At 51.7% G+C, this 25,703-nt stretch overlaps 3 non-coding genes across 3 annotated transcripts; all 3 read right to left on the reverse strand.

Annotated features, from left to right (window-relative positions):
• Positions 1-5,986: 5,986 nt before the first annotated feature.
• On the reverse strand, positions 5,987-6,152 carry LOC121285379. Its single transcript, XR_005944663.1, has one exon. It is a non-coding gene; the product is annotated as a U1 spliceosomal RNA (small nuclear RNA).
• Positions 6,153-10,251: 4,099 nt separating this feature from the next.
• Positions 10,252-10,417, reverse strand: LOC121285377. The gene has a single exon (XR_005944661.1). It is a non-coding gene; the product is annotated as a U1 spliceosomal RNA (small nuclear RNA).
• A 3,957-nt stretch (positions 10,418-14,374) lies between these two features.
• On the reverse strand, positions 14,375-14,540 carry LOC121285380. Its single transcript, XR_005944664.1, has one exon. It is a non-coding gene; the product is annotated as a U1 spliceosomal RNA (small nuclear RNA).
• Positions 14,541-25,703: the final 11,163 nt, after the last annotated feature.

Here is a 25,703-nt window from a genome sequence, read left to right on the forward strand (position 1 = left end):
CTGCTGCTTATCTGTGGCTATTCCTGCTGCTGCTGTATTCCTGTGGCTGTTCCTGCTGCTGCTGCTGATCTGTGGCTGTTCCTGCTGCTGCTGTATTCCTGTGGCTGTTCCTGCTGCTGGATATCTGTGGCTGTTCCTGCTGCTGCAGTATTCCTGTGGCTGTTCCTGCTGCTGCTGTATTCCTGTGGCGGTTCCTGCTGCTGCTGTTGATCTGTGGCTGTACCTGCTGCTGCTGTATTCCTGTGGCTGTTCTTGTTGTTGTGGGATTTCCTGTGCCTATTCCTGCTGCTGTATTCCTGTGGCTTTTCCTGCTGCTGCTGTATTCCTGTGGCTGCTCCTGCTGCTACTGTATTCCTGTGGCTGTTCCTGCTGCTGCTGTATTCCAGTCGCTGTTTCAGCTGCTGCTGCTGTATTCCTGTGACAGTTCCTGCTGCTGCTGCATATCTGTGGCTGTTTCTGCAGCTGTTTGATTTCTGTCGCTGTTCCTGCTGCTGCTATATTCCTGTGGCTGTTCCTGCTGCTGCTGTATTCCTGTGGCTGTTCTTGCTGCTGCAGTATTCCTGTAGCTGTTCTTGCTGCTGCTGCATATATGTGGCTGTTCTGGCTACTGTTAAATTCCTGTGGCTGTTCCTGCTGCTTCTGTATTCCTGAGGCAGTTCCTCCTGCTGCTGTATTCCTGTGGCTGTTCCTGCTGCTGCTGTATTCCTGTCACTGTTCCTGCTGCTTCTGTATTCCTGTTGCTGTTCCTGCTGCTGCTGCTGCATTCCTGTGTCTGTTCCTGCTACTGGTGCTGCATATCTTTGGCTGTTCCTGCTACTGCTGTATTCCTGTGACTGTTCCTGCTGCTATATTCCTGTGGCTGTTCTGACTGCTGCTGCTGTATATCTGTGGCTATTCCTGCTACTGCTGTATACCTGTGACTGTTCCTGCTGCTTCTGCTGTATTCCTGTGGCTGTTCTTGCTGCTGCTGCATATATGTGGCTGTTCTGGCTACTGTTAAATTCCTGTGGCTGTTCCTGCTGCTTCTGTATTCCTGTTGCTGTTCCTGCTGCTTCTGCTGCATTCCTGTGTCTGTTCCTGCTACTGGTGCTGCATATCTTTGGCTGTTCCTGCTGATGCAGTATTCCTGTCACTGTTCCTGCTGCTGCTGTATTCCTGAGGCTGTTTGTGCTGCTCTGGGATTCCTGTGGCTGTCACCAATGTTGTGGGATTTCCTATGTTCTTCCTGCTACTGCTATATTCTTGTCACTGTTCCTGCTGCTGTATTACTGTTGTTGTTCCTGCTGCTGCTGTATTCCTGTGGCTGTTCCTGCTGCTGCTGTATTTCTGTGGCTGTTCCTGCTGCTGCTGTATTCCTGTGGCTATTCCTGCTGCTGCTGTATTCCTGTGGCTGTTCCTGCTGCTGCTGTATTTCTGTGGCTGTCCCTGCTGCTGTTGTGTTCCTGTGGCTGTTCCTGCTGCTGCTGCATATCTGTGGCTGTTCCTGCTGCTGCTGTATACCAGTGACTATTCCTGCTGCTTCTGCTGTATTCCTGTAGCTGTTCCTGCTGCTGCTGCATATTTGTGGCTGGTCCTGGTACTGCTGTATTCTGGTAATTGTTCCTGCTGCTCTATTCCTGTGGCAGTTCCGACTGCTGCTGCTGCATATCTGTGGCTATTCCTACTACTACTGCATTCCTGTGGCTGTTCCTGCTGCTGCTTATCTGTGGCTATTCCTGCTGCTGCTGCTGTATTCCTGTGCCTGTTCCTGCTGCTGCTGCTGATCTGTGGCTGTTCCTGCTGCTGCTGTATTCCTGTGGCTGTTCCTGCTGCTGGATATCTGTGGCTGTTCCTGCTGCTGCAGTATTCCTGTGGCTGTTCCTGCTGCTGCTGTATTCCTGTGGCTGTTCCTGCTGCTGCTGTATTCCTGTGGCTGTTCCTGCTGCTGCTGTATTCCTGTGGCTGTTCCTGCTGCTGGATATCTGTGGCTGTTCCTGCTGCTGCATTATTCCTGTGGCTGCTCCTGCTGCTACTGTATTCCTGTGGCTGTTCCTGCTGCTGCTGTATTCCAGTCGCTATTTCTGCTGCTGCTGCGGTATTCCTGTGACTGCTCCTGCTGCTGCTGCCTATCTGTGGCTGTTTCTGCAGCTGTTTGATTTCTGTCGCTGTTCCTGCTGCTGCTATATTCCTGTTGATGTTCACGCTGCTGCTGTATTCCCTTGGCTGTTCCTGCTGCTGTTGTAATCCTACGGCTGTTCCTGCTGCTGATGTATTCCTGTGGCTGTTCTTGTTGTTGTGGGATTTCCTGTGCCTATTCCTGCTGCTGTATTCCTGTGGCTTTTCCTGCTGCTGCTGTATTCCTGTGCCTGCTCCTGCTGCTGTTGTATTCCTTTGGCTTTTCTTGGTGCAGTTATATTCCTGTGGCTGTACCTGCTGCTACTGCTGTATTCCTGTGGCTGTTCCTGCTGCTGCTGCTGCATTCCTGTGTCTGTTCCTGCTGCTGGTGCTGCATATCTTTGGCTATTCCTGTCACTGTTCCTGCTGCTGCTGTATTCCAGTCGCTGTTTCAGCTGCTGCTGCTGTATTCCTGTGACAGTTCCTGCTGCTGCTGCATATCTGTGGCTGTTTCTGCAGCTGTTTGATTTCTGTCGCTGTTCCTGCTGCTGCTATATTCCTGTGGCTGTTCCTGCTGCTGCTGTATTCCTGTGGCTGTTCTTGCTGCTGCAGTATTCCTGTAGCTGTTCTTGCTGCTGCTGCATATATGTGGCTGTTCTGGCTACTGTTAAATTCCTGTGGCTGTTCCTGCTGCTTCTGTATTCCTGAGGCAGTTCCTCCTGCTGCTGTATTCCTGTGGCTGTTCCTGCTGCTGCTGTATTCCTGTCACTGTTCCTGCTGCTTCTGTATTCCTGTTGCTGTTCCTGCTGCTGCTGCTGCATTCCTGTGTCTGTTCCTGCTACTGGTGCTGCATATCTTTGGCTGTTCCTGCTACTGCTGTATTCCTGTGACTGTTCCTGCTGCTATATTCCTGTGGCTGTTCTGACTGCTGCTGCTGTATATCTGTGGCTATTCCTGCTACTGCTGTATACCTGTAACTGTTCCTGCTGCTTCTGCTGTATTCCTGTGGCTGTTCTTGCTGCTGCTGCATATATGTGGCTGTTCTGGCTACTGTTAAATTCCTCTGGCTGTTCCTGCTGCTTCTGTATTCCTGTTGCTGTTCCTGCTGCTTCTGCTGCATTCCTGTGTCTGTTCCTGCTACTGGTGCTGCATATCTTTGGCTGTTCCTGCTGATGCAGTATTCCTGTCACTGTTCCTGCTGCTGCTGTATTCCTGAGGCTGTTTGTGCTGCTCTGGGATTCCTGTGGCTGTCACCAATGTTGTGGGATTTCCTATGTTCTTCCTGCTCCTGCTATATTCTTGTCACTGTTCCTGCTGCTGTATTACTGTTGTTGTTCCTGCTGCTGCTGTATTCCTGTGGCTGTTCCTGCTGCTGCTGTATTTCTGTGGCTGTTCCTGCTGCTGCTGTATTCCTGTGGCTATTCCTGCTGCTGCTGTATTCCTGTGGCTGTTCCTGCTGCTGCTGTATTTCTGTGGCTGTCCCTGCTGCTGTTGTGTTCCTGTGGCTGTTCCTGCTGCTGCTGCATATCTGTGGCTGTTCCTGCTGCTGCTGTATACCTGTGACTATTCCTGCTGCTTCTGCTGTATTCCTGTAGCTGTTCCTGCTGCTGCTGCATATTTGTGGCTGGTCCTGGTACTGCTGTATTCTGGTAATTGTTCCTGCTGCTCTATTCCTGTGGCTGTTCCGACTGCTGCTGCTGCAAATCTGTGGCTATTCCTACTACTACTGCATTCCTGTGGCTGTTCCTGCTGCTGCTTATCTGTGGCTATTCCTGCTGCTGCTGTATTCCTGTGCCTGTTCCTGCTGCTGCTGCTGATCTGTGGCTGTTCCTGCTGCTGCTGTATTCCTGTGGCTGTTCCTGCTGCTGGATATCTGTGGCTGTTCCTGCTGCTGCAGTATTCCTGTGGCTGTTCCTGCTGCTGCTGTATTCCTGTGGCTGTTCCTGTTGCTGCTGCTGATCTGTGGCTGTTCCTGCTGCTGCTGTATTCCTGTGGCTGTTTCTGCTGCTGCATATCTGTGGCTGTTCCTGCTGCTGCATTATTCCTGTGGCTGCTCCTGCTGCTACTGTATTCCTGTGGCTGTTCCTGCTGCTGCTGTATTCCAGTCGCTATTTCTGCTGCTGCTGCGGTATTCCTGTGACTGCTCCTGCTGCTGCTGCTTATCTGTGGCTGTTTCTGCAGCTGTGTGATTTCTGTCGCTGTTCCTGCTGCTGCTATATTCCTGTTGATGTTCACGCTGCTGCTGTATTCCCTTGGCTGTTCCTGCTGCTGTTGTAATCCTACGGCTGTTCCTGCTGCTGATGTATTCCTGTGGCTGTTCTTGTTGATGTGGGATTTCCTGTGCCTATTCCTGCTGCTGTATTCCTGTGGCTTTTCCTGCTGCTGCTGTATTCCTGTGCCTGCTCCTGCTGCTGTTGTATTCCTTTGGCTTTTCTTGGTGCAGTTATATTCCTGTGGCTGTACCTGCTGCTACTGCTGTATTCCTGTGGCTGTTCCTGCTGCTGCTGCTGCATTCCTGTGTCTGTTCCTGCTGCTGGTGCTGCATATCTTTGGCTATTCCTGTCACTGTTCCTGCTGCTGCTGTATTCCTGAGGCTGTTTGTGCTGCTCTGGGATTCCTGTGGCTGTCACCAATGTTGTGGGATTTCCTGTGGCTGTTCCTGCTCCTGCTATATTCTTGTCACTGTTCCTGCTGCTGTATTCCTGTTGTTGTTCCTGCTGCTGCTGTATTCCTGTGGCTCTCCCTGCTGCTGCTGCATTCCTGTGGCTGTTCTTGTTGTCGTGTGATTTCCTGTGCCTATTCCTGCTGCTGTATTCGTGTGCCTGTTCCTGCTGCTGCTGTATTCCTTTCACAGCTCCGGCTGCTGCTGTGGCATTCCTGTGGCTGTTCCTGCTGCTCCTGTATTCCTGTGGCTGTTCTTGTTGTTGTGCGATTTCCTGTGCCTATTCCTGCTGCTGTATTCATGTACCTGTTCTTGCTGCTACTGTGTCCCTTTCACTTTTCCTGCTGCTGCTGTCGCATTCCTGTGGCTGTTCCTGCTGCTGCTGTATTCCTGTGGCTGTTCCCGCTGCTTCTGTACTCTTGCGACTACTTTATTCCTGTGGCTGTTCCTGCTGCTGCGCTATTTTTGTTGCAGTTCCAGTTGCTGCTCTATTCCTGTGGCTGTTATGCTGCTGCTGTATTCCTGTGGCTGTTCCTGCTGCTGCTGTATTCCTGTGGCTGTTTCTACTGCTGTGGGATTCCTGTCACTGTTCCTGCTGCTGCTATATTCCTGTAGCTGTTCCTGCTGCTCTCCTGTATTCCTGTGGCTGTTCCTGCTGCTGCTGCATTCCTGTGTCTGTTCCTGCTGCTGCTGCATTCCTGTCGCTGTTCGTGCTGCTGCTGTATTCCTGTCGCTGTTCCTGCTGCTGCTGTATTCCTGTCGCTGTTCCTGATGTGCTGCTGTATTCCTGCGTCTGTTCCTGCTGCTGGTGCTGCATATCTTTGGCTGTTCCTGCTGATGCTGTATTCCTGTCGCTGTTCCTGCTGTTGCTGTTTTCCTGTGGATGTTCCTGCTGCCGGTGCTACATATCTGTGGCTCTTCCTGCTGTTGCTGTATTCCTGTGACTGTTCGTGCTGCTGTGAAATTTCTGTCACCATTCCTGCTGCTTCTGTTCTCCTGCAGTTGTTCCTGCTGCTGTGGGATTTCCTCCTTGTCCTCCACTGGAGCAAGAAGACGGCTACCAACAATGCTGCTGCTGCTGCAATTACATCCTCCCACTGTAGCACTGGGTCTTGTAAAGCCTAGCAAGGCCTCAAGAGCCGAGGAGTGGGAGTTCGAGGAGAGCTAAGGGTAGAGGACTTCACTACAGCCCGAGGGGAAGGATTTCCACTGTGCCGGTGGTTGGTGCCTGGGGAAGAGTAAAGACTGTTTCCACTGCTTAGTTGTATGCAGGGGGAGGAAGGAAGACCTAAGGAGGGAGGGCTGCAGGTGTTAGCATATCCCAAGTGCAATAGGTGAGCCTCATCCAGGGAGAAGCACCTTCGTGATCATGATGTCTCCGCTGCCAGTTAAGTATATGCCCAGGCTCTGCTTTCTGATTGGTCTCAGCTGTAGATCATTACTGCTGAGCTCTGTGCTTTTGCTGTGGTTGTGCTAATTTCTGGATTTGGCTGTGAATGTAATTGTTCCTGCTCTCGTGGGATTTCCTGTCGCTGTTTCTGCTGCTGTGGAATTCCCTGTGGCTGTCCCTGCTGTTGTGGGATTTCCTGTGCCTGTTCCTGCTTCTGCTATATTCATGTAGCCGTTCCTGCTGCTGTGGGATTTCCTGTGGCTGTTCCTGCTCCAGCTATATTCTTGTCGCTGTTTCTGCTGCTGCTATAATCCTATGGCCATTCCTGTTGCTGCTGTATTCCTGTCACTGTTCCTGCTAATGTATTCCTGTTGGTGTTCCTGCTGCTGCTGTCTTCGTGTGCCTGTTCCTGCTGCTGCTGTATTCCTTTCACTGTTCCTGCTGCTGCTGTCGCATTCCTGTGGCTGTTCCTGCTGCTGCTGTAGTCCTGTGGCTGTTCCCACTGCTTCTGTACTCCTGTGACTGTTCTTGCTGCTATTTTATTCATGTGGCTGTTCCAGCTGCTGCTGTATTCTTCTGGCAGTTCCAGTTGCTGCTGTATTCCTGTGGCTGTTATGCTGCTGCTGTATTTCTGTGGCTATTCCTGCTGCTGCTGTATTCCTGGGCTGTTCCTACTGCTGTGGGATTCCTGTCGCTGTTCCTGCTGCTGCTATATTCCTGTAGCTGTTCCTGCTGCTCTGCTGTATTCCTGTGGCTGTTCCTGCTGCTGCTGCATTCCTGTGTCTGTTCCTGCTGCTGCTGTATTCCTATGGCTGTTCTTGCTGCTGCTGCATTCCTGTTGCTGTTCGTGCTGCTGCTGTATTCCTGTGGCTCTATCTGCTGCTGCTGCGGCATATCTGTGGCTGTTCCTACTGCTGCTGCATTCCTGTGGCTGTTCCTGCTGCTGCTGTAGTCCTGTGGCTGTTCCCACTGCTTCTGTACTCCTGTGACTGTTCTTGCTGCTATTTTATTCCTGTGGCTGTTCCTGCTGCTGCTGTATTCTTCTGGCAGTTCCAGTTGCTGCTGTGTTCCTGTGGCTGTTATGCTGCTGCTGTATTTCTGTGGCTATTCCTGCTGCTGCTGCATATCTGTGGATGTTCCTGCTGTGCTGTATTCCTGTGGCTATTCCTGCTACTGCTGCTATATTCCTGTGGCTGTTCCTGCTGCTGGTGTGACATATCTTTGGCTGTTCCTTCTGCTGCTGTATTTGTGTTTCTGTTCCTGCTGCTGCTGTATTCCTGTGGCTGTTCCTGCTGCCAGTGCGGCATATCTGTGGCTGTTCCTGCTGCTGCATTCCTGTTGCTGTTCCTGCTGCTGCTATATTCCTGTAGCTGTTCCTGCTGATGCTTTATTTCTGTGTCTCTCCATGATGCTGTTGTATTCCTGTGGCTGTTCCTGCTGCTGCTGCCTATCTGTGGCTATTCCTGCTGCTGCTGTATCCCTGTGGCTGTCATGCTGCTGCTGTATTCCTGTGGCTGTTCCTGCTGCTGGATATCTGTGGCTGTTCCTGCTGCTGCAGTAGTCCTGTGGCTGCTCCTGCTGCTGCTGTATTCATGTGGCTGTTCCTGCTGCTGCTGTAAACCTGTGGCTGTTCCCACTGCTGCTGTTTTCCTGTCGCTATTCCTGCTGCTGTTATATTCCTGCGGCTATTTCTAACGCTGCTGCTGTATTTCTGTGGCTGTTCCTGCTGCTGCTGTATTTCTGTGGCTGTTCCTGCTGCTGCTGTATTCCTGTGGCTGTTCCTGCTGCTGCTATATTCCTGTAGCTGTTCCTGCTGCTGCTTTATTTCTGTGGCTCTCCATGATGCTGTTGTATTCCTGTGGCTGTTCCTCCTGCTGCTGCCTATCTGTGGCTATTCCTGCTGCTGCTGTATTCCTGTGGCTGTTCCAGCTGCTGCTGTATTCCTGTGGCTTTTCCTGCTGCTGCTGCATATCTGTGGATATTCCTGCTGCTGCTGTATTCCTGTGGTTGTTCCTGCTACTGCTGCTATATTCCTGTGGCTGTTCCTGCTGCTGGTGCTACATATCTTAGGCTGTTCCTCCTGCTGCTGTATTTGTGTTGCTGTTCCTGCTGCTGCTGTATTCCTGTGGCTGTTCCTGCTGCCAGTGCGGCATATCTGTGGCTGTTCCTGCTGCTGCATTCCTGTTGCTGTTCCTGCTGCTGCTGTATTCCTGTGGCTTTCTACCTGTTGCTGTATTCCCTTGGCTGTTCCTCCTGCTGCTGTAATCCTGTGGCTGTTCCTGCTGCTGCTGTATTCCTGTGGCTGTTCCTGCTGTTGCAATATTCCTGTAGCTGTTCCTGCTGCTGCTTTATTTCTGTGGCTCTCCATGATGCTGTTGTATTCCTGTGGCTGTTCCTGCTGCTGCTGCCTATCTGTCGCTACTCCTGCTGCTGCTGTATCCCTGTGGCTGTTCATGCTGCTGCTGTATTCCTGTGGCTGTTCCTGCTGCTGGATATCTGTGGCTGTTCCTGCTGCTGCAGTATTCCTGTGGCTGCTCCTGCTGCTGCTGTATTCCTGTGGCTGTTCCTGCTGCTGCTGTAGTCCTGTGGCTGTTCCCACTGCTACTTTTTTCCTGTCGCAATCCTGCTGCTGTTATATTCCTGCGGCTATTTCTAACGCTGCTGCTGTATTTCTGTGGCTGTTCCTGCTGCTACTGCACATCTGTGGCTATTCCTGCTGCTGCTGTGTTCCTGTGGCTGTTCATGCTGCTGCTGTATTCCTGTTGCTGTTCCTGCTGCTGCTGTATTCCTGTGGCTGTTCCTGCTACTGCTGCTATATTCCTGTGGCTGTTCCTGCTGCTGGTGCTACATATCTTAGGCTGTTCCTCCTGCTGCTGTATTTGTTTCTGTGGCTGATCCTGCTGCTGCTGCATATCTGTGGCTGTTCCTGCTGCTGCTCTATTCCTACGACTATTCCTGCTGCTTCTGCTGTGTTCCTGTAGCTGTTCCTGCTGCTGCTGCATATCTGTGTCTGTTGCTGCTGCTGCTGTATTCCTGTCACTGTTCCTGCTGCTGCTGTTTTCCTGAGGCTTTTCGTGCTGCAGTGGGATTCCTGTGGCTGTCACCACTGTTGTGGTATGTCCTGAGGCTATTCCTGCTGCTGATCTATTCTTGTCTCTGTTCCTGCTGCTGCATTCCTGTTGCTGTTCCTGCTGCTGCTATATTCCTGTAGCTGTTCCTGCTGATGCTTTATTTCTGTGTCTCTCCATGATGCTGTTGTATTCCTGTGGCTGTTCCTGCTGCTGCTGCCTATCTGTGGCTATTCCTGCTGCTGCTGTATCCCTGTGGCTGTCATGCTGCTGCTGTATTCCTGTGGCTGTTCCTGCTGCTGGATATCTGTGGCTGTTCCTGCTGCTGCAGTAGTCCTGTGGCTGCTCCTGCTGCTGCTGTATTCATGTGGCTGTTCCTGCTGCTGCTGTAAACCTGTGGCTGTTCCCACTGCTGCTGTTTTCCTGTCGCTATTCCTGCTGCTGTTATATTCCTGCGGCTATTTCTAACGCTGCTGCTGTATTTCTGTGGCTGTTCCTGCTGCTGCTGTATTTCTGTGGCTGTTCCTGCTGCTGCTGTATTCCTGTGGCTGTTCCTGCTGCTGCTATATTCCTGTAGCTGTTCCTGCTGCTGCTTTATTTCTGTGGCTCTCCATGATGCTGTTGTATTCCTGTGGCTGTTCCTCCTGCTGCTGCCTATCTGTGGCTATTCCTGCTGCTGCTGTATTCCTGTGGCTGTTCCAGCTGCTGCTGTATTCCTGTGGCTTTTCCTGCTGTTGCTGTATTCCTGTGACTGTTCGTGCTGCTGTGAAATTTCTGTCACCATTCCTGCTGCTGCTGTTCTCCTGCAGTTGTTCCTGCTGCTGTGGGATTTCCTCCTTGTCCTCCACTGGAGCAAGAAGACGGCTACCAACAATGCTGCTGCTGCTGCAATTACATCCTCCCACTGTAGCACTGGGTCTTGTAAAGCCTAGCAAGGCCTCAAGAGCCGAGGAGTGGGAGTTCGAGGAGAGCTAAGGGTAGAGGACTTCACTACAGCCCGAGGGGAAGGATTTCCACTGTGCCGGTGGTTGGTGCCTGGGGAAGAGTAAAGACTGTTTCCACTGCTTAATTGTATGCAGGGGGAGGAAGGAAGACCTAAGGAGGGAGGGCTGCAGGTGTTAGCATATCCCAAGTGCAATAGGTGAGCCTCATCCAGGGAGAAGCACCTTCGTGATCATGATGTCTCCGCTGCCAGTTAAGTATATGCCCAGGCTCTGCTTTCTGATTGGTCTCAGCTGTAGATCATTACTGCTGAGCTCTGTGCTTTTGCTGTGGTTGTGCTAATTTCTGGATTTGGCTGTGAATGTAATTGTTCCTGCTCTCGTGGGATTTCCTGTCGCTGTTTCTGCTGCTGTGGAATTCCCTGTGGCTGTCCCTGCTGTTGTGGGATTTCCTGTGCCTGTTCCTGCTTCTGCTATATTCATGTAGCCGTTCCTGCTGCTGTGGGATTTCCTGTGGCTGTTCCTGCTCCAGCTATATTCTTGTCGCTGTTTCTGCTGCTGCTATAATCCTATGGCCATTCCTGTTGCTGCTGTATTCCTGTCACTGTTCCTGCTAATGTATTCCTGTTGGTGTTCCTGCTGCTGCTGTCTTCGTGTGCCTGTTCCTGCTGCTGCTGTATTCCTTTCACTGTTCCTGCTGCTGCTGTCGCATTCCTGTGGCTGTTCCTGCTGCTGCTGTAGTCCTGTGGCTGTTCCCACTGCTTCTGTACTCCTGTGACTGTTCTTGCTGCTATTTTATTCATGTGGCTGTTCCAGCTGCTGCTGTATTCTTCTGGCAGTTCCAGTTGCTGCTGTATTCCTGTGGCTGTTATGCTGCTGCTGTATTTCTGTGGCTATTCCTGCTGCTGCTGTATTCCTGGGCTGTTCCTACTGCTGTGGGATTCCTGTCGCTGTTCCTGCTGCTGCTATATTCCTGTAGCTGTTCCTGCTGCTCTGCTGTATTCCTGTGGCTGTTCCTGCTGCTGCTGCATTCCTGTGTCTGTTCCTGCTGCTGCTGTATTCCTATGGCTGTTCTTGCTGCTGCTGCATTCCTGTTGCTGTTCGTGCTGCTGCTGTATTCCTGTGGCTCTATCTGCTGCTGCTGCGGCATATCTGTGGCTGTTCCTACTGCTGCTGCATTCCTGTGGCTGTTCCTGCTGCTGCTGTAGTCCTGTGGCTGTTCCCACTGCTTCTGTACTCCTGTGACTGTTCTTGCTGCTATTTTATTCCTGTGGCTGTTCCTGCTGCTGCTGTATTCTTCTGGCAGTTCCAGTTGCTGCTGTATTCCTGTGGCTGTTATGCTGCTGCTGTATTTCTGTGGCTATTCCTGCTGCTGCTGCATATCTGTGGATGTTCCTGCTGTGCTGTATTCCTGTGGCTATTCCTGCTACTGCTGCTATATTCCTGTGGCTGTTCCTGCTGCTGGTGTGACATATCTTTGGCTGTTCCTTCTGCTGCTGTATTTGTGTTTCTGTTCCTGCTGCTGCTGTATTCCTGTGGCTGTTCCTGCTGCCAGTGCGGCATATCTGTGGCTGTTCCTGCTGCTGCATTCCTGTTGCTGTTCCTGCTGCTGCTATATTCCTGTAGCTGTTCCTGCTGATGCTTTATTTCTGTGTCTCTCCATGATGCTGTTGTATTCCTGTGGCTGTTCCTGCTGCTGCTGCCTATCTGTGGCTATTCCTGCTGCTGCTGTATCCCTGTGGCTGTCATGCTGCTGCTGTATTCCTGTGGCTGTTCCTGCTGCTGGATATCTGTGGCTGTTCCTGCTGCTGCAGTAGTCCTGTGGCTGCTCCTGCTGCTGCTGTATTCATGTGGCTGTTCCTGCTGCTGCTGTAAACCTGTGGCTGTTCCCACTGCTGCTGTTTTCCTGTCGCTATTCCTGCTGCTGTTATATTCCTGCGGCTATTTCTAACGCTGCTGCTGTATTTCTGTGGCTGTTCCTGCTGCTGCTGTATTTCTGTGGCTGTTCCTGCTGCTGCTGTATTCCTGTGGCTGTTCCTGCTGCTGCTATATTCCTGTAGCTGTTCCTGCTGCTGCTTTATTTCTGTGGCTCTCCATGATGCTGTTGTATTCCTGTGGCTGTTCCTCCTGCTGCTGCCTATCTGTGGCTATTCCTGCTGCTGCTGTATTCCTGTGGCTGTTCCAGCTGCTGCTGTATTCCTGTGGCTTTTCCTGCTGCTGCTGCATATCTGTGGATATTCCTGCTGCTGCTGTATTCCTGTGGCTGTTCCTGCTACTGCTGCTATATTCCTGTGGCTGTTCCTGCTGCTGGTGCTACATATCTTAGGCTGTTCCTCCTGCTGCTGTATTTGTGTTGCTGTTCCTGCTGCTGCTGTATTCCTGTGGCTGTTCCTGCTGCCAGTGCGGCATATCTGTGGCTGTTCCTGCTGCTGCATTCCTGTTGCTGTTCCTGCTGCTGCTGTATTCCTGTGGCTTTCTACCTGTTGCTGTATTCCCTTGGCTGTTCCTCCTGCTGCTGTAATCCTGTGGCTGTTCCTGCTGCTGCTGTATTCCTGTGGCTGTTCCTGCTGTTGCAATATTCCTGTAGCTGTTCCTGCTGCTGCTTTATTTCTGTGGCTCTCCATGATGCTGTTGTATTCCTGTGGCTGTTCCTGCTGCTGCTGTATTCCTGTGGCTGTTCCTGCTGCTGCTGTAGTCCTGTGGCTGTTCCCACTGCTACTTTTTTCCTGTCGCAATTCCTGCTGCTGTTATATTCCTGCGGCTATTTCTAACGCTGCTGCTGTATTTCTGTGGCTGTTCCTGCTGCTACTGCACATCTGTGGCTATTCCTGCTGCTGCTGTGTTCCTGTGGCTGTTCATGCTGCTGCTGTATTCCTGTTGCTGTTCCTGCTGCTGCTGTATTCCTGTGGCTGTTCCTGCTACTGCTGCTATATTCCTGTGGCTGTTCCTGCTGCTGGTGCTACATATCTTAGGCTGTTCCTCCTGCTGCTGTATTTGTTTCTGTGGCTGATCCTGCTGCTGCTGCATATCTGTGGCTGTTCCTGCTGCTGCTCTATTCCTACGACTATTCCTGCTGCTTCTGCTGTGTTCCTGTAGCTGTTCCTGCTGCTGCTGCATATCTGTGTCTGTTGCTGCTGCTGCTGTATTCCTGTCACTGTTCCTGCTGCTGCTGTTTTCCTGAGGCTTTTCGTGCTGCAGTGGGATTCCTGTGGCTGTCACCACTGTTGTGGTATGTCCTGAGGCTATTCCTGCTGCTGATCTATTCTTGTCTCTGTTCCTGCTGCTGCATTCCTGTTGCTGTTCCTGCTGCTGCTATATTCCTGTAGCTGTTCCTGCTGATGCTTTATTTCTGTGTCTCTCCATGATGCTGTTGTATTCCTGTGGCTGTTCCTGCTGCTGCTGCCTATCTGTGGCTATTCCTGCTGCTGCTGTATCCCTGTGGCTGTCATGCTGCTGCTGTATTCCTGTGGCTGTTCCTGCTGCTGGATATCTGTGGCTGTTCCTGCTGCTGCAGTAGTCCTGTGGCTGCTCCTGCTGCTGCTGTATTCATGTGGCTGTTCTGCTGCTGCTGTAAACCTGTGGCTGTTCCCACTGCTGCTGTTTTCCTGTCGCTATTCCTGCTGCTGTTATATTCCTGCGGCTATTTCTAACGCTGCTGCTGTATTTCTGTGGCTGTTCCTGCTGCTGCTGTATTTCTGTGGCTGTTCCTGCTGCTGCTGTATTCCTGTGGCTGTTCCTGCTGCTGCTATATTCCTGTAGCTGTTCCTGCTGCTGCTTTATTTCTGTGGCTCTCCATGATGCTGTTGTATTCCTGTGGCTGTTCCTCCTGCTGCTGCCTATCTGTGGCTATTCCTGCTGCTGCTGTATTCCTGTGGCTGTTCCAGCTGCTGCTGTATTCCTGTGGCTTTTCCTGCTGTTGCTGTATTCCTGTGACTGTTCGTGCTGCTGTGAAATTTCTGTCACCATTCCTGCTGCTGCTGTTCTCCTGCAGTTGTTCCTGCTGCTGTGGGATTTCCTCCTTGTCCTCCACTGGAGCAAGAAGACGGCTACCAACAATGCTGCTGCTGCTGCAATTACATCCTCCCACTGTAGCACTGGGTCTTGTAAAGCCTAGCAAGGCCTCAAGAGCCGAGGAGTGGGAGTTCGAGGAGAGCTAAGGGTAGAGGACTTCACTACAGCCCGAGAGGAAGGATTTCCACTGTGCCGGTGGTTGGTGCCTGGGGAAGAGTAAAGACTGTTTCCACTGCTTAGTTGTATGCAGGGGGAGGAAGGAAGACCTAAGGAGGGAGGGCTGCAGGTGTTAGCATATCCCAAGTGCAATAGGTGAGCCTCATCCAGGGAGAAGCACCTTCGTGATCATGATGTCTCCGCTGCCAGTTAAGTATATGCCCAGGCTCTGCTTTCTGATTGGTCTCAGCTGTAGATCATTACTGCTGAGCTCTGTGCTTTTGCTGTGGTTGTGCTAATTTCTGGATTTGGCTGTGAATGTAATTGTTCCTGCTCTCGTGGGATTTCCTGTCGCTGTTTCTGCTGCTGTGGAATTCCCTGTGGCTGTCCCTGCTGTTGTGGGATTTCCTGTGCCTGTTCCTGCTTCTGCTATATTCATGTAGCCGTTCCTGCTGCTGTGGGATTTCCTGTGGCTGTTCCTGCTCCAGCTATATTCTTGTCGCTGTTTCTGCTGCTGCTATAATCCTATGGCCATTCCTGTTGCTGCTGTATTCCTGTCACTGTTCCTGCTAATGTATTCCTGTTGGTGTTCCTGCTGCTGCTGTCTTCGTGTGCCTGTTCCTGCTGCTGCTGTATTCCTTTCACTGTTCCTGCTGCTGCTGTCGCATTCCTGTGGCTGTTCCTGCTGCTGCTGTAGTCCTGTGGCTGTTCCCACTGCTTCTGTACTCCTGTGACTGTTCTTGCTGCTATTTTATTCATGTGGCTGTTCCAGCTGCTGCTGTATTCTTCTGGCAGTTCCAGTTGCTGCTGTATTCCTGTGGCTGTTATGCTGCTGCTGTATTTCTGTGGCTATTCCTGCTGCTGCTGTATTCCTGGGCTGTTCCTACTGCTGTGGGATTCCTGTCGCTGTTCCTGCTGCTGCTATATTCCTGTAGCTGTTCCTGCTGCTCTGCTGTATTCCTGTGGCTGTTCCTGCTGCTGCTGCATTCCTGTGTCTGTTCCTGCTGCTGCTGTATTCCTATGGCTGTTCTTGCTGCTGCTGCATTCCTGTTGCTGTTCGTGCTGCTGCTGTATTCCTGTGGCTCTATCTGCTGCTGCTGCGGCATATCTGTGGCTGTTCCTACTGCTGCTGCATTCCTGTGGCTGTTCCTGCTGCTGCTGTAGTCCTGTGGCTGTTCCCACTGCTTCTGTACTCCTGTGACTGTTCTTGCTGCTATTTTATTCCTGTGGCTGTTCCTGCTGCTGCTGTATTCTTCTGGCAGTTCCAGTTGCTGCTGTATTCCTGTGGCTGTTATGCTGCTGCTGTATTTCTGTGGCTATTCCTGCTGCTGCTGCATATCTGTGGATGTTCCTGCTGTGCTGTATTCCTGTGGCTATTCCTGCTACTGCTGCTATATTCCTGTGGCTGTTCCTGCTGCTGGTGTGACATATCTTTGGCTGTTCCTTCTGCTGCTGTATTTGTGTTTCTGTTCCTGCTGCTGCTGTATTCCTGTGGCTGTTCCTGCTGCCAGTGCGGCATATCTGTGGCTGTTCCTGCTGCTGCATTCCTGTTGCTGTTCCTGCTGCTGCTATATTCCTGTAGCTGTTCCTGCTGATGCTTTATTTCTGTGTCTCTCCATGATGCTGTTGTATTCCTGTGGCTGTTCCTGCTGCTGCTGCCTATCTGTGGCTATTCCTGCTGCTGCTGTATCCCTGTGGCTGTCATGCTGCTGCTGTATTCCTGTGGCTGTTCCTGCTGCTGGATATCTGTGGCTGTTCCTGCTGCTGCAGTAGTCCTGTGGCTGCTCCTGCTGCTGCTGTATTCATGTGGCTGTTCCTGCTGCTGCTGTAAACCTGTGGCTGTTCCCACTGCTGCTGTTTTCCTGTCGCTATTCCTGCTGCTGTTATATTCCTGCGGCTATTTCTAACGCTGCTGCTGTATTTCTGTGGCTGTTCCTGCTGCTGCTGTATTTCTGTGGCTGTTCCTGCTGCTGCTGTATTCCTGTGGCTGTTCCTGCTGCTGCTATATTCCTGTAGCTGTTCCTGCTGCTGCTTTATTTCTGTGGCTCTCCATGATGCTGTTGTATTCCTGTGGCTGTTCCTCCTGCTGCTGCCTATCTGTGGCTATTCCTGCTGCTGCTGTATTCCTGTGGCTGTTCCAGCTGCTGCTGTATTCCTGTGGCTTTTCCTGCTGCTGCTGCATATCTGTGGATATTCCTGCTGCTGCTGTATTCCTGTGGCTGTTCCTGCTACTGCTGCTATATTCCTGTGGCTGTTCCTGCTGCTGGTGCTACATATCTTAGGCTGTTCCTCCTGCTGCTGTATTTGTGTTGCTGTTCCTGCTGCTGCTGTATTCCTGTGGCTGTTCCTGCTGCCAGTGCGGCATATCTGTGGCTGTTCCTGCTGCTGCATTCCTGTTGCTGTTCCTGCTGCTGCTGTATTCCTGTGGCTTTCTACCTGTTGCTGTATTCCCTTGGCTGTTCCTCCTGCTGCTGTAATCCTGTGGCTGTTCCTGCTGCTGCTGTATTCCTGTGGCTGTTCCTGCTGTTGCAATATTCCTGTAGCTGTTCCTGCTGCTGCTTTATTTCTGTGGCTCTCCATGATGCTGTTGTATTCCTGTGGCTGTTCCTGCTGCTGCTGCCTATCTGTCGCTACTCCTGCTGCTGCTGTATCCCTGTGGCTGTTCATGCTGCTGCTGTATTCCTGTGGCTGTTCCTGCTGCTGGATATCTGTGGCTGTTCCTGCTGCTGCAGTATTCCTGTGGCTGCTCCTGCTGCTGCTGTATTCCTGTGGCTGTTCCTGCTGCTGCTGTAGTCCTGTGGCTGTTCCCACTGCTACTTTTTTCCTGTCGCAATTCCTGCTGCTGTTATATTCCTGCGGCTATTTCTAACGCTGCTGCTGTATTTCTGTGGCTGTTCCTGCTGCTACTGCACATCTGTGGCTATTCCTGCTGCTGCTGTGTTCCTGTGGCTGTTCATGCTGCTGCTGTATTCCTGTTGCTGTTCCTGCTGCTGCTGTATTCCTGTGGCTGTTCCTGCTACTGCTGCTATATTCCTGTGGCTGTTCCTGCTGCTGGTGCTACATATCTTAGGCTGTTCCTCCTGCTGCTGTATTTGTTTCTGTGGCTGATCCTGCTGCTGCTGCATATCTGTGGCTGTTCCTGCTGCTGCTCTATTCCTACGACTATTCCTGCTGCTTCTGCTGTGTTCCTGTAGCTGTTCCTGCTGCTGCTGCATATCTGTGTCTGTTGCTGCTGCTGCTGTATTCCTGTCACTGTTCCTGCTGCTGCTGTTTTCCTGAGGCTTTTCGTGCTGCTGTGGGATTCCTGTGGCTGTCACCACTGTTGTGGTATGTCCTGAGGCTATTCCTGCTGCTGATCTATTCTTGTCTCTGTTCCTGCTGCTGTATTCCTGTTGGTGTTACTGCTGCTGCTGTATTCATGTGGCTCTTCCTGCTGCTGCTGCAATCATGTGGCTGTTCTTGTTGTTGTGGGATTTCCTGTGCCTATTCCTGCTGCTGTATTCGTGTGCCTATTCCTGCTGCTGCTGTAATGTTTTCACAATCCCTGCTGCTGTCGCATTCCTGTGGATGCTCCTGCTGCTGTTCTAGTCCTGTGACTGTACCCACTGCTGCTGTTTACCTGTCGCTATTGCTGCTGCTGTTGTATTCCTTTGCCTGTTTCTGCTGCTGCTGCTCTATTTCTGTGGCTTTTCCTGCTGCTGCTGCATATCTGTGGCTATTCCTACTTCTACTGCATTCCTGTGGCTGTTCCTGCTGCTGCTGCTTATCTGTGGCTGTTCCTGCTGCTGCTGTATTCCTGTGGCTGTCCCTGCTGCTGCTGCTTATTTGTGGCTGTTCCTGCTGTTGCTGTATTCCTGTTGCTCTTCCTCCTGCTGCTGCATATCGGTGGCTGTTCCTGCTGCTGCTGTATTCCTGTGCCTGTTCCTGCTGCTGATGTATTCCTGTGGCTTTTCTTGCTGCAGTTATATTCCTGTGTCTGTACCTGCTGCTGCTGCTGTATTCCTGTGGCTGTTCCTGCTGCTGCTGTATTCCTGTGGCTGTTCCTTCTGATGCTGCATATCTCTGGTTGTTCCTGCTGCGGCTATATTCCTGTAGCTGTTCCACATGTTGCTGTATTCCCTTGGCTGTTCCTCCGGCTGCTGTAATCCTGTGGCTCCTCCTGCTGCTGCTGCTGTATTCCTGTGGCTCTTCCTGCTGCTGCTGCATATCTGTGGCTGTTCCTGCTGCTGCTGTATTCCTGTGGCTGTTCCTGCTGCTGCTGTTTTCTTGTGGCTGTTCCTGCTGCTGCTGTATTCCTGTGGATGTTCTTGCTGCTGCTTTACTTCTTTGGCTCTCCATGCTGCTGTTGTATTCCTCTGGCTGTTCCTGCTGCTGCTGCATATCTGTGGCTGTTCTGGCTACTACTGTATACCTCTGACTAATTTTGCTGCTTCTGCTGTATTCCTGTGGCTGTTCCTGCTGATGCTGCATATTTGTGGCTGTTCCTGCTCCTGCTGTTTTTCTGTGGCTGCTCCTGCTGCTGTATTCCTGTGGCTGTTCTGACTGCAGCTGCTGCATATCTGTGGCTGTTCCTGCTACTGCTGTATACCTGTGGCTGTTCCTGCTGCTTCTGCTGTAATCCTGTGTCTCTTCCTGCGGCTGCTGCATTTCTGTGGCTGTTCCTGCTGCTGCTGTATTCCTGTGGCTGTTCCTGATGCTGCTGTATTTCTGTGGCTGCTCCAGCTTCAGCTGTATTCCTGTGGCTGTTCCTGCTGCTGCTGTATTCCTGTGGCTGTTGCTGCTGCTGATGTATTCCTGTGGTTGTTCCTGCTGCTGCTGTATTTCTGTGGCTTTCCCGGCTGCTGTTATGTTCCCATGGCTGTTCCTGCTGCTGCTGCATATCTGTGGCTGTTCCTGTTGCTGCTGTATTCCTATGACTATTCCTGCTGCTTCTGCTGTATTCCTGTAGCTGTTCCTGCTGCTGCTGTTTTCCTGTCGATGTTCCTGCTGCTGCTGTTTTCCTGTGGATCTTCCTGCTGCCAGTGCTGCATATCTGTGTCTGTTGCTGCTGCTGCTGCATTCCTGTCACTGTTCCTGCTGCTGCTAATTTCCTGAGGCTGTTCGTTCTGCTGTGGGATTCCTGTGGCTGTCACCACTGTTGTGGGAATTCCTGTGGCTAATCCTGCTGCTGATCTATTCTTGTCTCTGTTCCTGCTGCTGTATTCCTGTTGGTGTTCCTGCTGCTGCTGCATTCCTGTGGCTGTTCTTGTTGTTGTGGGATTTCCTGTGCCTGTTCCTGCTGCTGCTCTAATGTTTTCACAATTCCTGCTGCTGCTGTCACATTCCTCTGGTTGCTCCTGCTGCTGTTCTAGTCCTGTGGCTGTTCCCACGGCTGCTGTTTTCATGTCGCAATTCCTGCTGCTGTTTTATTCCTGTGGCTGTTTCTGCTGCTGCTGCTCTATATCTGTGGCTGTTCCTGCTGCTGCTGCATATCTGAGGCTATTCCTACTGCTACTGCATTCCTGTGGCTGTTCCTGCTGCTGCTGCTTATCTGTGGCTGTTCCTGCTGCTGCTGTATTCCTGTGGCTGTTCCTGCTGCTGCTGCTTATTTGTGGCTGTTCCTGCTGCTGCTGTATTATTGTGGCTGTTCATGCTGCTGGATATCTGTGGCTGTTCCTGCTGCTGCAGTATTCCTGTGGCTGCTCCTGCTGCTACTGTATTCCTCTGGCTGTTCCTGCTGCTGATGTATTCCAGTCGCTGTTCCTGCTGCTGCTGCTGTATTCCTGTGAATGTTCCTGCTGCTGCTTCATATCTGTGGCTGTTCCTGCTGCTGCTGTATTCCTGTGGCTGTTCCTGCTGCTGCTGCATATCTGTGGCTGTTTCTGCCGCTGTGTGATTTCTGTCGCTGTTCCTGCTGCTGCTGTATTCCCTTGGCTGTTCCTGCTGCTGTTGTAATCCTGCGGCTGTTCCTGCTGCTGCTGCATTCCTGTGGCTTTTCGTGCTGTTGCTGTATTCCTGTGGCTGTTCCTGCTGCTGCTGTATTCCTGTGCCTGTTCCTGCTGCTGTTGTATTCCTGTGGCTTTTCTTGCTGCACTTAAATTCCTGTGTCTGTACCTGCTGCTGCTGCTGTATTCCTGTGGCTGTTCCTGCTGCTGCTGTATTCCTGTGGCTGTTCCTTCTGATGCTGCATATCTCTGATTGTTCCTGCTGCGGCTATATTCCTGTAGCTGTTACACATGTTGCTGTATTCCCTTGGCTGTTCCTCCTGCTGCTGTAATCCTGTGGCTCTTCCTGCTGCTGCTGCTGTATTCCTGTGGCTCTTCCTGCTGCTGCTGCATATCTGTGGCTGTTCCTGCTGCTGCTGTATTCCTGTGGCTGTTCCTGCTGCTGCTGTTTTCTTGTGGCTGTTCCTGCTGCTGCTGTATTCCTGTGGATGTTCCTGCTGCTGCTTTACTTCTTTGGCTCTCCATGCTGCTGTTGTATTCCTCTGGCTGTTCCTGCTGCTGCTGCATATCTTTGGCTGTTCCTGCTACTACTGTATACCTCTGACTGATTTTGCTGCTTCTGCTGTATTCCTGTGGCTGTTCCTGCTGATGCTGCATATTTGTGGCTGTTCCTGCTCCTGCTGTTTTTCTGTGGCTGTTCCTGCTGCTGTATTCCTGTGGCTGTTCTGACTGCAGCTGCTGTATACCTGTGGCTGTTCCTGCTGCTTCCGCTGTAATCCTGAGTCTCTTCCTGCGGCTGCTGCATTTCTGTGGCTGTTCCTGCTGCTGCTGTATTCCTGTGGCTGTTCCTGATGCTGCTGTATTTCTGTGGCTGCTCCAGCTTCAGCTGTATTCCTGTGGCTGTTCCTGCTGCTGCTGTATTCCTGTGGCTGTTCCTGCTGCTGATGTATTCCTGTGGTTGTTCCTGCTGCTGCTGTATTTCTGTGGTTCTCCCTGCTGCTGTTGTGTTCCCGTGGCTGTTCCTGCTGCTGCTGCATATCTGTGGCTGTTCCTGATGCTGCTGTATTCCTATGACTATTCCTGCTGCTTCTGCTGTATTCCTGTAGCTGTTCCTGCTGCTGCTGCATATTTGTGGCTGTTCCTGGTACTGCAGTATTCCTGTAACTGTTCCTGCTGCTCTTTTCCTGTGTCTGTTCCGACTGCTGCTGCTGCATATATGTGGCTGTTCCTGCTGCTGCTGAATTTCTGTGGCTATTCTTGCTAATGCTGTATTCCTGTGGCAGTTCCGCCTGCCGCTGTATTCCTGTGGCTGTTCCTTCCGCTGGGCATCTGTGGCTGTTTCTGCTGCTGCTGTATTCCTGTCACTGTTCCTGCTGCTGCTGTATTCCTGTCGATGTTCCTGCTGCTGCTGCTGCTGCATTCCTGTGTCTGTTCCTGCTGCTGGTGCTGCATATCTTTGGCTGTTCCTGCTGCTGCTGTATTCCTGTCGCTGTTCCTGCTGCTGCTATTTTCCTGTGGATCTTCCTGCTGCCGGTGCGGCATATCTGTGTCTGTTGCTGCTGCTGCTGTATTCCTGTCACTGTTCCTGCTGCTGCTATTATCCTGAGGCTGTTTGTTCTGCTGTGGGATTCCTGTGGCTGTCACCACTGTTGTGGGATTTCCTGTGGCTAATCCTGCTGCTGATCTATTCTTGTCTCTGTTCCTGCTGCTGTATTCCTGTTGGTGTTCCTGCTGCTGCTGTTTCATGTGGCTCTTCCTGCTGCTGCTGCATTCCTGTGGCTGTTCTTGTTGTTGTGGGATTTCCTGTGCCTGTCCTGCTGCTGCTCTAATGTTTTCACAATTCCTGCTGCTGCTGTCACATTCCTCTGGTTGCTCCTGCTGATGTTCTAGTCCTGTGGCTGTTCCCACGGCTGCTGTTTTCATGTCGCAATTCCTGCTGCTGTTTTATTCCTGTGGCTGTTCATGCTGCTGCTGTATTCCTGTGGCTGTTCCTGCTCCTGCTGTATTCCTGTGGCTGTTCCTGCTGCTGGATATCTGTGGATCTTTCTGCAGCTGTGTGATTTCTGTCGCTGTTCCAGCTGCTGCTATATTCCTGTTGCTGTTGCTGCTGCTGCGGTATTCCCTTGGCTGTTCCTGCTGCTGTTGTAATCCTGCGGCTGTTCCTGCTCCAGCTGTATTCCTGTGGCTGTTCCTGGTGCTGCTGTATTCCTGTGGCTGTTCCTTCTGATGCTACATATCTCTGGCTGTTCCTGCTGCGGCGATATTCCGGTAGTGCTCCACCTGTTGCTGCATTCCCCTGGCTGTTCCTCCTACTGCTGTAATCCTGTGGCTCTTACTGCTGCTGCTGCTGTATTCCTGAGGCTCTTCCTGTGGCTGCTGCATTTCCGTGGCTGTTCTTGCTCCTGCTGTATTCCTTTGGCTGTTCCTGCTGCTGCTGTATTCCTGTGGTTGCTCCTGCTGCTGCTGCATTCCTGTCACTGTTCCTGCTGCTGCTGTATTCCTGTGGCTGTTCCTGCTGCTGCTGTATTCCTGTGGCTGTTCCTGCTGCAGCTGTATCTCTGTGGCGCTCCCTGCTGCTGTTGTGTTTCTGTGGCTGATCCTGCTGCTGCTGCATATCTGTGGCTGTTCCTGCTGCTGCTCTATTCCTACGACTATTCCTGCTGCTTCTGCTGTGTTCCTGTAGCTGTTCCTGCTGCTGCTGCATATCTGTGTCTGTTGCTGCTGCTGCTGTATTCCTGTCACTGTTCCTGCTGCTGCTGTTTTCCTGAGGCTTTTCGTGCTGCTGTGGGATTCCTGTGGCTGTCACCACTGTTGTGGTATGTCCTGAGGCTATTCCTGCTGCTGATCTATTCTTGTCTCTGTTCCTGCTGCTGTATTCCTGTTGGTGTTACTGCTGCTGCTGTATTCATGTGGCTCTTCCTGCTGCTGCTGCAATCATGTGGCTGTTCTTGTTGTTGTGGGATTTCCTGTGCCTATTCCTGCTGCTGTATTCGTGTGCCTATTCCTGCTGCTGCTGTAATGTTTTCACAATCCCTGCTGCTGTCGCATTCCTGTGGATGCTCCTGCTGCTGTTCTAGTCCTGTGACTGTACCCACTGCTGCTGTTTACCTGTCGCTATTGCTGCTGCTGTTGTATTCCTTTGCCTGTTTCTGCTGCTGCTGCTCTATTTCTGTGGCTTTTCCTGCTGCTGCTGCATATCTGTGGCTATTCCTACTTCTACTGCATTCCTGTGGCTGTTCCTGCTGCTGCTGCTTATCTGTGGCTGTTCCTGCTGCTGCTGTATTCCTGTGGCTGTCCCTGCTGCTGCTGCTTATTTGTGGCTGTTCCTGCTGCTGCTGTATTCCTGTGGCTGTTCCTGCTGCTGGATATCTGTGGCTGTTCCTGCTGCTGCAGTATTCCTGCGGCTGCTCCTGCTGCAATTTAATTCCTCTGGCTGTTCCTGCTGCTGTTTTATTCCAGTCGCTGTTCCTGCTGCTGCTGCTGTATTCCAGTGACTGTTCCTGCTGCTGCTGCATATCTGTGGCTGTTTCTGCTGCTGTGTGATTTCTGTCGCTGTTCCTGCTGCTGCTGTATACCCTTGGCTGTTCCTGCTGCTGTTGTAATCCTGCGGCTGTTCCTGCTGCTGCTGTATTCCTGTGGCTGTTCCTGCTGCTGCTGTATTCCTGTGGCTGTTCCTGCTGCTGCTGTATTCCTGTGCCTGTTCCTGCTGCTCTTGTATTCCTGTGGCTTTTCTTGCTGCAGTTATATTCCTGTGTCTGTACCTGCTGCTGCTGCTGTATTCCTGTGGCTGTTCCTGCTGTTGCTGTATTCCTGTTGCTCTTCCTCCTGCTGCTGCATATCGGTGGCTGTTCCTGCTGCTGCTGTATTCCTGTGTCTGTTCCTGCTGCTGCTGCGTATCTGTGGCTGTTTCTGCCGCTGTGTGATTCCTGTCGCTGTTCCTGCTGCTGCTGTATTCCCTTGGCTGTTCCTGCTGCTGTTGTAATCCTGCGGCTGTTCCTGCTGCTGCTGTATTCCTGTGGCTCTTCCTGCTGCTGCTGTATTCCTGTGGCTGTTCCTGCTGCTGCTGTATTCCTGTGCCTGTTCCTGCTGCTGATGTATTCCTGTGGCTTTTCTTGCTGCAGTTATATTCCTGTGTCTGTACCTGCTGCTGCTGCTGTATTCCTGTGGCTGTTCCTGCTGCTGCTGTATTCCTGTGGCTGTTCCTTCTGATGCTGCATATCTCTGGTTGTTCCTGCTGCGGCTATATTCCTGTAGCTGTTCCACATGTTGCTGTATTCCCTTGGCTGTTCCTCCGGCTGCTGTAATCCTGTGGCTCCTCCTGCTGCTGCTGCTGTATTCCTGTGGCTCTTCCTGCTGCTGCTGCATATCTGTGGCTGTTCCTGCTGCTGCTGTATTCCTGTGGCTGTTCCTGCTGCTGCTGTTTTCTTGTGGCTGTTCCTGCTGCTGCTGTATTCCTGTGGATGTTCTTGCTGCTGCTTTACTTCTTTGGCTCTCCATGCTGCTGTTGTATTCCTCTGGCTGTTCCTGCTGCTGCTGCATATCTGTGGCTGTTCTGGCTACTACTGTATACCTCTGACTAATTTTGCTGCTTCTGCTGTATTCCTGTGGCTGTTCCTGCTGATGCTGCATATTTGTGGCTGTTCCTGCTCCTGCTGTTTTTCTGTGGCTGCTCCTGCTGCTGTATTCCTGTGGCTGTTCTGACTGCAGCTGCTGCATATCTGTGGCTGTTCCTGCTACTGCTGTATACCTGTGGCTGTTCCTGCTGCTTCTGCTGTAATCCTGTGTCTCTTCCTGCGGCTGCTGCATTTCTGTGGCTGTTCCTGCTGCTGCTGTATTCCTGTGGCTGTTCCTGATGCTGCTGTATTTCTGTGGCTGCTCCAGCTTCAGCTGTATTCCTGTGGCTGTTCCTGCTGCTGCTGTATTCCTGTGGCTGTTGCTGCTGCTGATGTATTCCTGTGGTTGTTCCTTCTGCTGCTGTATTTCTGTGGCTTTCCCGGCTGCTGTTATGTTCCCATGGCTGTTCCTGCTGCTGCTGCATATCTGTGGCTGTTCCTGTTGCTGCTGTATTCCTATGACTATTCCTGCTGCTTCTGCTGTATTCCTGTAGCTGTTCCTGCTGCTGCTGTTTTCCTGTCGATGTTCCTGCTGCTGCTGTTTTCCTGTGGATCTTCCTGCTGCCAGTGCTGCATATCTGTGTCTGTTGCTGCTGCTTTTGCATTCCTGTCACTGTTCCTGCTGCTGCTATTTTCCTGAGGCTGTTCGTTCTGCTGTGGGATTCCTGTGGCTGTCACCACTGTTGTGGGAATTCCTGTGGCTAATCCTGCTGCTGATCTATTCTTGTCTCTGTTCCTGCTGCTGTATTCCTGTTGGTGTTCCTGCTGCTGCTGCATTCCTGTGGCTGTTCTTGTTGTTGTGGGGATTTCCTGTGCCTGTTCCTGCTGCTGCTCTAATGTTTTC

Source organism: Carcharodon carcharias, chromosome 12 (assembly GCF_017639515.1).
Source record: "Carcharodon carcharias isolate sCarCar2 chromosome 12, sCarCar2.pri, whole genome shotgun sequence".
Classification (NCBI taxonomy): Eukaryota; Metazoa; Chordata; class Chondrichthyes; order Lamniformes; family Lamnidae; genus Carcharodon; species Carcharodon carcharias.